The sequence below is a fragment of the Amborella trichopoda genome, chromosome 13, assembly GCF_054954075.1.
Source record: "Amborella trichopoda isolate Santa Cruz 75 chromosome 13, AtrichopodaSantaCruz75HAP2 v2.0, whole genome shotgun sequence".
NCBI lineage: Eukaryota > Viridiplantae > Streptophyta > Magnoliopsida > Amborellales > Amborellaceae > Amborella > Amborella trichopoda.
Genome location: NC_142348.1, coordinates 37397550 through 37414647, shown reverse-complemented (window position 1 = coordinate 37414647; position 17098 = coordinate 37397550). Strand labels below are relative to the sequence as shown.

At 36.3% G+C, this 17098-nt stretch overlaps 1 protein-coding gene across 10 annotated transcripts in view; it reads right to left on the bottom strand.

Annotated features, from left to right (window-relative positions):
• LOC18446357 (sulfatase and phosphatidylinositolglycan class N domain-containing protein) overlaps positions 1-17098 on the bottom strand; it is an 84592-nt gene that overhangs the window by 43028 nt on the left and 24466 nt on the right. The window contains exon 1 of one of the 10 annotated variants that reach the window (XM_088855286.1): positions 11959-12110. The exons of the other annotated variants lie outside the window; for them this stretch is intronic. The gene's annotated coding sequence lies outside the window, so the exon portion shown is untranslated. Of the gene's footprint in view, positions 1-11958; positions 12111-17098 lie in introns of those variants that run through there. 10 annotated transcript variants of the gene reach the window in all.

Genomic DNA, 17098 nt, shown 5'->3' with positions numbered 1-17098 from the left:
TCAAATACAGTCACATACCTACCCTTAACATGATGCACAAGTTTACAAAGAAGAAAGAGCTAGTGAGGTCCCGGGGTCACTAGATTTGCCACTGCCTACCTTAGTCTACAAAGCATGTCTCAAAGGACAATTCCATTATGGTCTATGTTTGCTTCAAAGGAGTGGAGTAGGAGTAAGTGGTCTAGAGATGCCAAGGGAAAGAAAGCACGGGATTTTCCTCTTTCTAAATATTTTTGACCTGGGGTATAAAGCATGTGATAATAGCATTTCTTCCCTTGGTGAGGGTCTTGCACATGGTTGATGCTGATAAGCCCTCCATGGGCTTTACATATGATGCAATTCAAAGGGTTAAGAATGAGATTGTAGAGAATTTGGGCAATGATGAAGCCATGTACGGCCGAATTCGGGTGATTATAGATGACAAGTGGAATAGGTAGCTCCATAGACCATTGCATGCAGCGGTGTACTACTTGAACCCCAAATTCTTTTATCCAGATGCTGATATGGAGGCAAAAGAGACAATTATGGATGGTTTTTATGAGTTCCTTGAGAAATTAGTTCCCAATCCACATATTCAGGAAAAGATATAAACTAAAGAGCTCATTTCGTACAAGTGTGCTTTGATGTTATTCGAGAAAGATATGGCATTATGACAGAGAAACAAAGACGAACCAGATAATATATTTTGTACTTTTGTTTTATAATTCTCTTTCAAATATCAAGTTCCAAAAATTATATATGATAATGTTAAATACCTGAATTAATTATAAAGGTTGCCCACATATTGCAACCCAATGGTGGAGACAACATGGGAGTAGCACTCCACACCTCCAGAAGATGGCTATACAGATCTTGAGTTTAATACCTCTTCCGGTTGTGAGCACAATTGGAGTTCGTTTGAGATGGTATTTTATGATTTTATATACTTTTCTTGTTTACAAGTTCATTTTTCTAATTTAGATTCACAGAAGATAAAAAGATCATAATAGTTACTCATGCATTTTTCCTTATTGGTGCATACAAAGAGAAGAAATACGCTTGAGCAAAGGAAGCTCAATGACTTGGTTTTTGTTAGAGAGAATCAAAGGCTCAACGAAAAGAAAAACCAGCCAAAGAAGGATCTTGTCTCTTCGAAAGACATGGAGAATGCTTCAGATTGGCTGGTTAGTGACCCTGGTACTGAGGAGGTCTTCCTTGGAAAGGGTTTGACATGGGAAATGGTTGAGGAGGCTTCGGGACGAGCTTCTGATCCTAGGAGGCCCACTCGAGCAACGACTTTTTCTGGTACTTCACATTGACAGAGGGAGATAGAAGAAGGAGGCAAATTCATAAGAATCTATGGAAGAAGAGGAATATATTAAAGAGGGTGATCATTTTGATGATGACGACTTCAATTCTAATGCAGATGCAATCAATGAAGATGATGATTATGATTCTTATTGATGTCTTCTCTCTTCTTTTGTAGTATCTTTATTGCACCATCTTGGTTTGGACTTGTTGTGGTCTATACTTTTTTTTTGGCCCTTTTTGAGACTTGGATGTTATTATGGATATGGAATATGGAGAATATGAGATTTGCTGAGTTGGAGACCTTACATAGCCTCTTAGATATTTAAATGTTTTGTATGGTTTGAAATTTTGAACAAGTTTGTTCTCAACCTGTGACATACTGATATGTCATACGTTTGTATATAAAAACGTATGTTGCAATATTTTCCAATGAAATAAATTATAAAATTGACACAAACATATGCATGTATGTGCGTTTGAACAGCAAATATATAAATATATCTTAAGAATTTGTACTACAGGGCGCTGGGCGCAAGGCCGGCCGCGCATTTTTTGAAACATTGATCCCAAGGCATCTCTCAATCCTCAACAAGGGATGACCCACGTCAAACCCTTCTCGGTTGTGCCACATGCCTAAGGCTAAGGCTTTTGGACATGACCAGGGCCATAAGCCGTCCAATCTTGGTTAGTCAACACACACACTCCCACTGAAGTGCATATTCCGCTACATACATCATTTTTACAAGCTCTCTTGGCCTTTAAGGACCACAAAACCCAACAAGTCAGGTGACAAATAGCTTGGTTGAGTAATGTTGAGTGACATGCCTTCTATTTGCTTCCTATGCCCTGAGATAGGTGCACTGCACACAGGAGACTATCATGCACTCATTTTGGGACTGACACATAGCTCATGTTAGTTTGGAGTTGAAAGGTGTGGCTATGTGGAACTCAAGGTATTTAATTAAAAAATGTTTCTTTTACTTTTATTCTAAATACCTGAATTCCACTTACTGTACCACAATATATTGTTGAAAATTAAAACAAAGCCCTAGATACAACCTAGGATCTTTATTTTCACTGCTAAGAAAAATAGAAATTATCCAAGAACATTATTCTGATTTTTATTACAATTCTAAGCACAAAATAAGTTCTTGAAAATTTACAAAAAAAAATACTGAAAAAGAATAAAAACTAATGGGAAGACTTACTGAAAGATGCCTGGAGTTACCATACTAGGACTTGGTACATCCACACCCGATTCCATGATCAATGGTACACTTTTACTCTTTAAGGTGTCGCGGGAAATTTTAAGATAGGGAAGCTTTATAGGCAATACTTCTTTCCTTAAGATTTTTGAGAGCTCAAAAATAAACTAGGGTTTAGAGAAACCCATTCAGAACAAAATACGCTGATCTTGGGAGTTGATCTCTCTAGGCTAGGCTTCTCTCTTCATTCTTCAAAAAAATATAGCAAACCTATTTTTAATTCCTCCTCTTCTTCTCCTTCAAAAAATAAACTACTCAAAATAAAACAATAGAGAGAAGGAGAGAGAGACCACGTGACTCCCAAGGCTGGAGAGAGGATGGCATGATGGCCAAAATTAGGAGAGAGTCGTGAGAGAGAAGGTGGAGAGAAAAGCAGCATTGTGCAGAAAGGACCTAGGCATGAGAGAGAGAGACCTTTTGGGGAGTGAGAGAGATCTTTTTGGGGCGTGAGAGAGAGAGAGAGGATCTTTGGGAGAGAAAAAATATCGTTTGATAGTTTGAAATAGGGTCAAACTTGGTCTTTAAATAGAAGCAAATCTATAAGAAATCTATCTCTTGGTTTGAATAGGATTCCTTCTCTCCTAGTTTGAATAGGATTCTCATATTGCCTTATCTAATTTTTAGTAAAAACGTTATAAGAATAAATAGGAAATCTGTGGGGTGAGAGATCAATTAGAGTCATTCATTTCAAAATCAGTCATCATGATTTTGGATGGAAAGTTTAGGAACCTTATCCACTTACACCTTGACTTAATCCACTCCTATTTAAAATATAAACCCAATCAAACAAATTTTATCTAGATTTCTCATTTAAGTTTGAAATTAAACTTCAATATTATTTAGATAAATATTATCTAAATCTCCAATAAAATATAGGAAACAAAATCTTATATTTTAAACCAAATAAAAAAATAATATTTAAGTGGGGCATTCCCTCCATTCTCCTAAAATAAAAGGGTTCCCTCTGTTTGTTAACATACTTACGCATACCACCTAGTGTTTTAAAATGCGGCCGCATATGCGGCAGCATCATGCGGGATGCGCTCGCATCCACATCAGAAACAGGAGCATATGCGCTTTTGGCAGATGCGGCCGCATGTGCGCCGCATCAGGCCGCATCGTAGCCACATCCCGCATTCGTCGCATCGCAACGCATCCCACTGCTACAGTGTCCATCGAAATTTTTTTCTGTTTTACCCCCATGGGAGGGGTAAAATGGTCTTTTTGACCATCCAAATGTTAGGGAAACTGTTTGGGGGGGTATTAGAGGACCTAAACGAAGATTTTCAGCCACTTTTGTGGCCTTTTTTGCATCAAATCGAGGTAAAAAACATTTCGGTGGAAATTTTTTTTTCATCGAAATTTTTAATTTGGCAGTTGTGTGGTACTTGGATGTTCATTGGATGCCTTTGATTGTTGATTTGGAGATGTTAGGGTGAATTTTGTGATAAGAAATCAGGGGTTTCAGAGGTTGTGAAGAAATCAAGTAGTGCTTCACAGAGTCGATAAATTTTTTTCCTTCTTTTACAATATTACTATTATACATATTTTTGGGGCAATGTCTTCTTCCCAATCTTCTAGTAATAAGGATCCGGCTTGGAAATATCTAAACTAAAAATCCCAAAGATAGAAATTGTGTCATATGCTTGCTCTGTAGAAATACTTATATGGGTGGATAACTGGATATAGAATCTCCAATAGCTAGTAGTTTTGAAGTTAATCATTAAACTAAAATACCTACTATCACATATATCACCTTCATATTTTTTTCTATGCATTAACTTATTTTTTTAGATTTTGTAGAATTTTTTTACATTTATTGATCGCATCATCGCGATGCATCTGCATCCGAGCCGCATCACCGCATCAGCCCCCCACCGCATCAGGGACGCATCCCCCTTTCTCTTAAACAACAGTGTGTGGCCCTTTTTTGTTTCAAATATTTGGGTATGCCACCTTTCAGCCAAAAATGTGGCGTGCTCTCCCCCCTTTAGCAAGAAAATAGGGTATGTCAAATATGCCGTACAAAAATCGGGTGTGATCTCTAGGGTGCACGGGGTGCCACATGTGGGGCTGGATCATTGATCACACGTGTTATTTTTAAAGTTCTGAAATTTTCAGAAATAGCTTTTTATAAAAATTTACAGCAAAAATAATACTTTAAAATTCAGAAAAAATATTTAAACATAAAAAAAAAATTTGTAATACCAAAAAAATATACTAGGAGTGGACTGAAGGGAACTCCACTCGCCCCAGAAACCATGATCCACAATTGTTCTCTTATCCAACCCAACAAAGTCCCATGACCCACAATCTCTTTGCAAGGGCTCATGGTTAACTAGTCAAAGTTAAATAATAAAACAGTGAGATCATGATCCAAGAATGTAGATTTCAGTTGCCTCCTTTAAGAGCAAGTCTAGCACTTATCACTACAGCGCAAAGATAGCTCTCACCACGCACATGTACAAGTGTCCCTCTAGGGGTTGCATCCCATGCGGCTATCATGAGTACATGACATGCGTTAGTTTGTTGAAAATTAGTCCCTTGCTCTCATACGCCTACAACCGCATACAGGAGACAACACAGTTCTCCGGGCCTATCAACGTAATCCTTAGGAATCTCACCGACCTCAACAAGGGATGACCCACTTCAAACCCTTCTCGATTGTGCCACATGCCCAGGGGCAAGAGTTTTGGAATGACTAGGGCCATAAATTGGCCAACCTTTGATCAATCAAAACACTCCCACTGAAATGCATTTTCCACTATGCATATCATTTTTACAAGCTCTATAAGCCTTTAAAGGCCACAAAAAACCTAACAAGAGTAGCCTATGGGCTCTTCTAAAAAGTAACCCATATAATTCTCACGGATTAGCAGGAGAGAGTAGTTACTTGGAACTCAGTTTCATGCTTATGAAGTTTGTAAGCAAAGAAATTATGTTTCATGACCACTGTATGAGAACTATGAAAGCCCAATAATAGTGGCACGCAGGGGGAAGAAGTAACCTTGGTTCCTGATGCAGCATCGAGTATTGATGGACAAGATTAAGCAGAAATTAGGATAGGAAATTCAATAGAATCAGTAAAAGTTGATAGTGGCTACAAAGATTAGAGCCAATTCAAAGCCAAAAAACAAGTCAAATGACACTTTCAACAATCCATTGGCTTAAAACCAAGCCAAGGGAATAGGTTACAATCCTTAAAATAACAATTACAATCATTTCAAGCCTTATAAAACCACAGTAAATAAACTCAAATACCAACCCCTTATGGGGCAAATACATATACAGCAAGACTAGCTTATGAATTAAACTTTCATAGCACAAGTTACATAAACTATCCCAAGCTCAAATACAACATACAATTGCTCCAAACAAAATTCTTGGGAATAAATACAACTAAACATGGAATTAGAACGTCAAATTAAGATTGGGAAGCCATGTGTCGAAGCCCTTGTGCCAGGGCCACGCAATCGGGTCCTTTAAAGACCTAATTTTCTCCTTTTGGATTGTGCAAAAGTGGTTCAATCTTACAAGAGTGTCTAATCCAAATGAAAAGCAATTACACACCTTACAATCACTTCCTAAAATCTCAATACATTGGTATTATCATCCAAAACATAATGCAAAAAGGTTTCAATCAAATCGGATCAAAACCAAGAGAGTTATATCCAAATTACACACGACGGTCCCCCAAAGCAATCTTGTATGAAAAGTTCATAAACCCCCAAAAAGTAAAAACGTGATGAGAAACTTCTGAAAAATTTAGTGACACACTAAGACTAAAGTATTTGATGGATTGAAGCAAAATAATCAAAAGATACTATGCACAATCATGGATTCTCATGCATATGGGCTATAACTCATGAAGGACCACACTATAAATAAATATGATGAAAAAATGATCAAATGAGGATTCCAATATCAATAAAACTTTTGTAAATTCAAAATTACAGCAATTATAGATGCTAAGAACATAACTTATGAGAGAAAAAAGTTCAATGGAGTTTTGATTAATGCACACCATGGACTCAAACATAAGAAAAGAGGACCACCATCAAGATCACCAATTCATCAAAGGTAAAATCTTTTGTGAAAAACATGAGGTCCCTCTCTCTTCAATTTTCTCTCACAAAGCTCTAGAAAAGAAGGGCCACAAATTTTCCAAATTGGTTCAAGTGTTGAGTTAGTTAGGGTTTGAGATCTTATGATGTCCTTTTAAGACATGGGTATAATCTTGGATTCAATCAAAACCTTTCATGCATGAATCAAAAAGCACATGAGAGGCTAATGTACCTAGTCATCCATCCCCATACAACTACTTGGATGAAAGGATGGGATTTCACCCCATTATCACTCACACTAACTTTAAGTTATGCCACTTTACGATTTTATCATCGAATCACGTTATTATTCTAATTGTATCCAATATGCTCTAACAAAAACACCCTTGTTTTTTAAATAATATATTACAGTAGAGAACTACCAAGGGTAATGGGCAAAGAAATAACTAGCAAAGCTCACACACGTGAAGAGATTTTACTTTATCAAGGCCAATCACCTTATAGCTCTAAAATTTCAAACCAACCAATTCAAAGATAATGTTCCCTTCGCACATGTGTGTGAAGATATTTTTGAACTCAAATTTGAAAATCGATTCTCTTTAATATTATTAAACAATTAAATTAAACTTCACACATGCCATGCATGGCCCATGTGTGAGTTAATTAAAACATGTGATAAAAAGGGGGCCTTAAGTTATAACACTATATAACAATATATAACAAGACACCATAACACAACCCCTTATAAAACTAACCCGAATACCAAGCTGGTCCCCCCTCCTAAAGATCAATGCCCAATTGGGCGGTGATGCTAAGGTGGGGTGTGGGGTGCCACGTGGCACTTCCATGTCAGGACTAAAGTGAAATTTGAGCCAAACAATTCGAAAAACCTCGTTTTTGAGAAACTACAAATTACGAAAAATCCTTCAAAATTCACAATAAATATTTAAAGTATTTGTGAGCAATTCTTACGTTTTTCTCATCATTATAAAATTGGACAAAAGGTAAAGTGAGATCTCAAGCTTATAATTGTAGGTATCAAAGTACTCCATTGGGCTAAGCCCAAATGAAGTTCTGTCGAGTCTCAAAACAACCAAATGGACCTATGTTTCACAGTCTAAAGCAAAGACATAATTGGCCACATCAAAGCCATTGAGCCAAAACTTCTGATCATCCTGCTCTCAATGGATTACAGGTATACTCCTGTGGGAAATGATCTAACTCAATTACAAGGATCCTCTCACAACACATGTGCACTGACTCTTCCAAACTCGGATAATGCATTTAAAAGAGTGGCTTTTCGTACGAAATGAAAATGCACATGCCAAGAAATGGTCTCGTATCAGGATACAGATTTATATCCCATAAGTCTTGACCATTCCATACAGGATGAATACTCAATAAGTTCTCAGGTTCTATTTTTGTCGTTTGGATTCTCTAAGCCCTGGACAATCACAACTAAACATGAGGCTAACCTATAAAATCCTGACTAGGAGGTGACCCTCATACCTCTTTGAGAAATTGCTTTACCAACACGTAAACTCTCGATGCCTCATGCGTACTAGAGGTAAAAGAATTTGGACACCATTTCGCAAGGCGTCTAGATTTCAATCTCTCAATCGCTCCCACTGAATGGAAGACTACTGGAATTTAAGCATTGAAAAGCCATATTTCCAACATTCTCCCACTTGGCATTTTGAGGCCTGAATTCGTATCTCTCTCATTATCGTTCAATAAATCAAAGCATTCATATTCATCCATGAATATATCATTCACAAGCAATAGATAAAGAAATAACAACTATGTCAACCTCTTTAAACCCATCCCCTGCACATGCCTCACAAAATAATTTGCCCCCAAGCCTTTAATTAATGAATCCGCATGAACAGCCTTAGATGGAAAATAACTAACTTAGACTTCACCAGCTGCTATCTCTTCTCATACTCTATGATATTGAGCTTTAATGTGCCTTGATTTGCAATGGAACCTTGGTTCAACAGCCACAGCTATTGCTGCTTGATTGTCACACATGATTCTTATAGTTCCATGTTTTAGAGGGTTGAAGTTAAGATGATTCAAGAACTTCTTAACTCATATGGCTTCTAAAGTTGCAGAACATAAAGCCAAATACTCGGCTTCCATGATAGATAGGGCTAGAATATCTTGCTTATTGGTGTGCTAAGATATGGCACCACCCCAATAAAGAAATAGATAACCCAAAGTGGATCTTGAGTCATCCGGGTCCCCTTGATAGTCGAAGTCTATGTATCCCAAAACTTTAAGCTCACTCACATTGCTATAGGTTAATCCATAATCAAACGTTCCTCTCAAATACCACATGATTCTTTTCACGGCTTTCCAATGTTCTAATCCAAGATCACTTTGAAACCAACCAATCATGCTTCGGGCAAAAGCTAGATCGGGTCTAGTTCCCATGGTTAAATACATTAGTGATCCTATGACAATCCGATACAGGATCATTTCCTTCGCATTTCTCTCAAGATCATTGTTTGGTTTCATATTGACATTTAATTTTCCTCTCCTTTCCATGGGTGTATTTATAGTCTTGGATTCACTCATACCAAATCTCTCAAGAAGTTTCTTATAATATGTAGATTGAGATAATTGAAAAGTGCAGGCTGCTCTATCTCTTATAATTTGAATCCCTAACACCTACAAAGCCTCTCCCACATCTTTCATATCAAAGTTACTTGATAGCATTTCCTTTGCGTCCCTTATATGGTCTAGGGTGCTACTAGCTATTTGAATGTCATCCACATATAAATCCATGAAAGTAATGCCACTCCCACTGGTCTTATAGTACACACAATAGTCATCCTCATTTGGTTTGAATCTATATCTAATCAGGGTTTGGTAGAGCTTGAGTTACCATCTTCTTGAAGCTTGTTTGAGACAATAAAGTGATTTGTTAAGTTTGTACACAAACGTTTCCTTTCCTTTCACAACAAAACCCTTGGGTTGGGTCATGGCCACATCTTCTTCTAAGTCAACATTAAGAAGGCGGTTTTCACATCCACTTGATACAATTCTAGGTCAAGGTAGGCTGCGATAGATATGATCATCCTAATTGAAGGCATTTTGGCAACAGTTAAATAGGCGTCAAAATAATCTACCCCTACCTTTTGAGTAAAGCTACAAGCCTTGCCTTGAATTTTTCAATATACCGTTCGCAGTTAACTTTCTTTTCGAATATCCACTTAAATCCAATGGGTCTATGGTTAGGTGGTAAGTGAACTAACTCCCATACATGGTTCTTTATGATCGAATTTATCCCATCTTGCATCGCTCCCTTCCATAATGTGTGATCCGGACAAGACATGGCATGTAGGTAAGAATAAGGTTCATCATCAAGTTGCTCATTAATCCTCTCACAATCCTTCCCAAGATAAATGAAATAATAGGGTGGTCTCCTTATTCTCTCACTTCACCTAAGTGGGATGGTTTCAACATATCTGTTAGGCTCAAGCTTATGGAAGTTCACTCTCTTTTGGGTTGATTCTCTCTCAAGGAATTCATCTTCAAAGAAATGGGCATCAAGACTTTCGATCACTTTGCAATTCAAAAGGTTATAAAACCTAAATCCCTTCCCATGACATGGGTATCCTATGAAAGGACATTTTATGATTTTAGGATCAAGTTTGGACCGATTTTGGGAGGGTATGAGGACATGGGCTGAACATCCCCAAACTTGAGGTGCTTTATTGAGGGAGGTCGGCCCATCAAGAAAAGGTAAGGATTTGATGAAATCGCTTCGTTAGGAGTCAGAATAAGGACATGTGTGGCGGTCAGAATCGCCTCCCCCCAAAACTCTAATCTAAGATTAACGTTACTCATCATACATCGCTCCATCTCAACTAGGGTCCCATTCTTTCTCTCAGCAACACCATTTTGTTCCTGTGAGTAAGGCATGGAGGTTTGGATGGGGATGGGTGGCTAGGTACATTAGCCTCTCATGTGCCTTTGGAGTAGCGCATCTTGATTGAATCCAAATTACACCCACGTTATAAAAGTACATCATAAGATATCAAACCCTAACTCAACACTTGAACCAATTTGGAAAATTTGTGCCCCCCCTTTCCTAGAGCTTTGTGAAAGAAAATTGAAGAGAGAGAGCTCATATTTTTCACAAAAGCTTTTAGAGATCTATTGATGAATTTGGTGATCTTGATGGTAGTCCTCCTTTCTTAAGTTTGAGTCCATGGTGTGCATTCATCAAGGAAAAGTCCATTGAATTTTTTCTTCGTACAAGTTCAAGTTCTTAGCATCTATAATTGTTGGAGTTTTGAATTTACAAAAGTTTTATTGATCTTAAATCCTCATTTGATCATCTTTTACATCATACTTATTCATAGTGTGGTACTTCATGAATCTATATGCATGAGAATCCATGATCATGCATTGCATCCTTTAATTAATTTGCTTCAAATCCATCAAATACCTTTGTCTCAGTGTGTTACTAAATTTCCAAAAATTTCTAATCATGTTTTTACTTATGGGGGTTCATAAACTTTTCATACAAAATTGCTTTGGTGGGACCACCGTGTGTAGTTTGGCCATAACTCTCTTGATTTTCATCCGATTTGATTCAAACCTTTCGAAGTCGTTTTGGATGATAATGCCTAAGTGTTGAGATCTTAAAAAGTGATTTGAAGGTGTGTAATTGCTTCCTATTTGGATTACAAACTCTTGTCAGATTGAACCACTTTTGTATAATCCGAAGGGACAAAATTACGTCCTTGTAGGGCCCGATAGCGTGCCCCGGCACAAGGGGTTCGACACATGGCTTCCCGAACTTAATTTGGGCTTTTAATTCCCAATGAATAGTGCAAGAGTGGTTTATAATCTCAAGGGTGTCTAATCCAATTAAGAAGCTCTTACCCTTTTAAAATCACTTCCTAGAGTCCATAAAATCGATCTAAAACAGTTTGCAACAAGAATGGAGGAAATCCGATCAATATGGACCGATACTACTTGTGGTGGTCCACAGGTCTACCACAACAACTTTTCATGCAAAAGTTCTAATTCTGAATGAGTAAATATATTTCTAAGGGGATTTAGATATCTCTGGGATTTGAATAACAAGTGTCAAAGATGCTCAATAAAATTCATGGAAGAGATATCAAAGGAAACTACGCATGATCAAAGGTTTATCAATGCATAATACACATAAGCAAGTGAGGGATCACACTATCTGGGAATGTCATGAAGATAATATCAAAATTTAAGAAAGTTAAAACACAATTGTAAATGAAATTTTTAGGAAACTTTGATGTAGGATAAAATGATCTTTGATGAAGAATAGCATAGTAAGACAATACCTTAATCATAGTATGAGATAAGCTTGATCTTATGGAGTGAAAGACCACTATCAAGCTTCAAAAATCATCAATGGAAGATGAGAACTCTCAAGAGCAAAGGGGCGATATGTGGAGGACACAAAGTTTGATCTCTTTCTTTCGCTCTCTATTCACTTCAAGCAAAATCGATTTTTCCATTGTGTAAGGTTCGTGATGAGAAACTTCTAGAAATTTAGTGATACACTAAGACTAAGGTATTTGATGGATTTGAAGCAAAATAATTAAATGATATTATGCATGATCAGGGAATTTCATACATATGGGCTATAACTCATGAACGACCACACCATGAATAAGTATGATGAAATAGACGATCAAATGAGGATTCTAAGATCAATAAAACTTTATGTAAATTTAAAACTCCAGCAAGTATAGATACCAAAAACATGAACTCATGAGAGGAAAAAGTTCAATGGAGTTTACCTTGATGAATGCACACCATAGACTCAAACATAAAAAAAAAAACCCACCATCAAGATCACCAAATTCATCAAGGGAACTCTAAAAGCTTTTGTGAAAAATGTTAGGTCTCTCTCTCTTTAATTTTCTCTCACCTGTATGGGATGGTCATGACTTATGGGACAAAAATCCATATCTTGATAGAAGACCATTCCAGGGCATATACACTAACATTCACATGGGAAGCCACTCTTCCAAATCCATTATCTGAGTTTGGAAGAGCTAGTGCATATGTGCTTTGAGAGGAACCCTGTACTTGTATTGAACTATGTCCCACAAGGGTGTATCTGTAATCCATTAAGAGCCAAATTATGAGAAACTCTAACTCAGTGACTTTGATATGACCAATTATGTGTCTCTGCCACAGATTGTGGAGCATAGGTCCATTGGGTCAGCTTGAGACACCAGCGGAACTTCATTTGAGACTAACCCAATGGAGTACTCTGATACTTAAAGTCGAAGTCATAATATCTCACCTACCCTTTGTCCAATTAATTATAATGAGAAATGATGAATAAATGTTCATAAATATTTTAAATATTTATTGTGAATTTTGGAGAATTTTTTGAAAAACAAATATACTTTTAATATTTTTTTAGACCTAATTCCATTTGAGGATTGCCACATGGCATACTCGAGTGGCCATAGGTGGCAACATGACACCCCTGGCCCCACCGTAAAATCAATGCCAAGCTGAGCACTAATCCCAAGGTGGGGAACGGGGAAGGAATACATTATTTTGTTATGTTATATATTGTTCTTTGACTTGCCATATTATGTTATAATTTATGGTACATTTTTGTCACATGTTTAATTGATTCACACAAGTACCTTTGTTGGCATGTGTGAGGTCCATTTTAATTTAATTTAAATATTGAATACATGATAATTCAATTTATGAATTTGAATTTCAAAATATCTTCACAAATATATGAAGAGGACATTCAGCTTATTGTGGTTGGTTTGAAACATTAGACCTATAAGGTGATTGGCTTTCATAAAAGTGTACTTTTCCACGTGTGAGTTTTACCATTTACTTAATTGCCCATTGCCCTTGATGGATCTCTACACTATTGGATTATTTAAAACTACGAGCTTTTGTGCAAGGGCAAGTTTGATTCACTTGGAATAAAAATATAGACATAATGACAAACAGGTAAAGTGGACATACTTAGGGTTTAATGTGGGTGATAAAGGTGTTAAATCCCATCCCTTCATCCAAGTGGTTGAATGGGGGAGGGTGGCTAAGGGTATATTAGCCTCTCATGTGCAATTGGATAGGTGCATTAAGGGGTTTGATGATATCTTTCACACTATATATATATCTTTAAGTCCCAAACCATATCACACTCGAAAAAATCAATTTTGCTTGAAGTGAATAAAGAGAGAGAGAAAAAGATCAAACCATGTGTCCACCATGTACCACCCCTTTACTCTTGAGAGTTCCCATCTTCCATTGATGATCATTGAAGCTTGATGGTGGTCGTTCACTCCATAAAATCAAGCTTATCTCATACTATGATTAAGGTATTATCTTATTAAGCTATTCTTCATCAAAGATCATTTTATCCTATATCAAAGCTTCTTGAAATTTTCAATTATAGTTGTGTTTTAGTTTCCTTAGATCTTTATTTTCATATATCTTCATGACATTCCCACTTAGTGTGATCCCTCACTTGCTTATGTGTATTATGCATTGATAAACCTTTGATCATGCATAGTTTCTTTTTATCTCTCTTCCACGAATTTTCTTGAGCATCTTTGAGTCTTGTTATTCAAATTCCAGAGATATCTAGATTCTCTTAGAAGTATATTTACTCATTTAGAGTTAAGAACTTCTTCATGAAAAGTTGTTGTGGAGGACCGGTGGACCAGCACAAGTAGTATTGCCCTAACTTGCTCAATATTGATCTGATTTCCTCCATTCTTCTTGCAAACTGTTTTAGATCGATTTTGTAGACTCTAAGAAGTGATTTTAAAAGTGTAAGAGCTTCTTAATTGGATTAGACACCTTTGAGATTATAAACCACTCTTACACTATTCATTGGGACAAAATAAAATCCCTAAAAGGCTCGAATTTGTAGCTCGGGCACAAGGGGTTTGAACTTGGCTTCCCACATGTTTGGATGCATGTTTATTTACTGTATTTACGATTATTAAATGATTCATGATTGAATAAATAGTGTATGTTAAATGAAAAATAGAATTGTGCTTTTAATCACGTGGTATGAACTTTGATATTATGCTTTATTGTTTATGTGAATTGAAATCTCATTAGATTATTATGATCAAGTATATGACGTGGATGAGACATTGTGATATATAATGAGGATGAAGAACGAAGATGGAGTTATCATGTAATTTTGATATAATGAAGAATTTTAAGTGCAAGTCATATAATATGTCGTATAGATATGTATCGTAAGTATGTGGATATTGTATTGAGTTTAATTGTATTTTTGAGTAAAGGATTTGTAAGGGACCCATTAGTGTTGAAGTTTTATTATTCAAAAATACAATTAAACATAATGTCCAAGTACTCACAATATACATTTAAACGGCATATTACATGACTTACACTTAAAATTCCTCATTATATCAAAATTACATAATAAATCTATCTTCATTCTTCATCTTCATCATATACCACAATGTCTCATACATCATACACTTGATCATAATAATCCAATGAGATTTTAATTCACGAAAACACAAAATAGCATTAAAACTCATACTACAAGATTAAACGCACAATTCTATTTTTCACTTAACATACACAATTTTTTCAACCATGAATAATTTAATTATTGTAAATACAGTAAATAAACATGTATACAAATATGTGAGAAGCCAAGTCCGAACCCCTTGCGTCGGGGCCATGCATTCAGGCTCTAGAAGGACTTAATTTTGTCCCTTCGAATTGTGCAACAGTGGTTCAATATTACAAGTGTGTCTAATTCAAATGAGAAGCAATTACACACTTTAAAATCATTTCTTAAGAGCTCAACACAGTGATATTATCATCCAAAATTGAATGCAAAAAGTTTGAATCAAATCGGATCAAAATCAAGATAACTATGGCTAAACCAAACACAGTCGCCCGTCGGACCACCAAAGCAATCTTGTATGAAAAGTTTATGAACCCTCACACGTAATAACGTGATAAAAAACTTCTGAAAATTCAGAGATATATTGTGACTAAAGTATTTGATTGATTTGAAGCAAAATAATCAAAGGATTCTAGGCATGATCATGGATTCTTATATATATGGGCTATAACTCATAAAGCACCACACTATGAATAAGTATGATGAAAAGGGATGATCAAACAAGGATTCTAAGATCAATAAACATATTGTAAATACAAAACTCCAACAACGACAGATGTTTAAGAATGTGAACTTATGTGAAGAAAAATTCAATGGAGTTTACCTTGACGAATGCACACCATTGACTCATACATAAGAAATGAAGACAACCATAAAGATCACCAAGCTCATCAATGGAACTCTACAACTCTATAGGAAAAACGTGGTGTCAAACTCTTTCTTGAACTCTCACACAAGGCTCTAAAAGGGAGCACGAACTTTCAAGATTTTGATTCAAGTGTTGAGTCTCTTTTGGGGTTTAAGATCATATGATGTGCTTTTATAACATGGGTGTAACTTTGGATTCAATCAACAACCTTGTTGCACTAATCCAAAGGCACATGAGAGACTAATGTACCTAGCCACTCATCCCCATCCAACCACTAGGATGAAGGGATGGGATTTCACACCATTATCACTCACACTAACCCAAGTTATGCTACTTTTACCATTTTGTCCTTCCAAGTTATTCCAAATGTATCCAATATGCCCTTCTAAAAACAATGTTGGTTTTTAAGTAATGTCTTAGTGTAGAGATCTACTAAGGGTAATGGGCAATATAATAATTTGCAAAGCTCACACATGTGAAAAGATTCTACTTTCCAAATATGGGGAATTTTCATATGAGCCCAAAAACAAATTTAAACTAAACTTGATTCCTCAAAAGTACAAAAAGGTTCCAACTCAATCCTATAAGTTTTGATCATTCAAAATCCCCATGCAAAAACATGTAAAGCTCTTGGAAATTTATTTCTCAGATCTGGAACATATGATCAAACAGTTAATAGCTTCCAAAATATACACAGCATGGTCATGGGACCTATTCCATATGAAAGTAAACTCAATAACACCAAATATCATTCCCTCATGTAAAGTACTGAATGTCCTAGCAATTTGTTACAAACACTAAACAGTTCTAGAAATTTCCAGTCACAGTTATCATGCCATTAACACTATGAATCATCAAGAACTTAAGCATATAGAATATGGCACTCATAATCAAGTGTTTGGGAATTTTGAAAAGCATTTTTCAAATACATTTAGGGACTAAAGGACCATATTAGAGCCCTCGCTCCGATACAATGGTGTTTGACCCACAACGGTCTATTATTATGTGTTACTTCCTAAAGAAAGTTGTCTCATTTTGAATCTATTTTATCTAAAATCAGGTCTCGTGATTAAATGATGTGTGAAGGGGACATTAAGATCATTGTGGTTGGTTTGAAATATTAGATCTATAAGGTGATTGGCTTTCATAAAGGTGTACTTTTCCA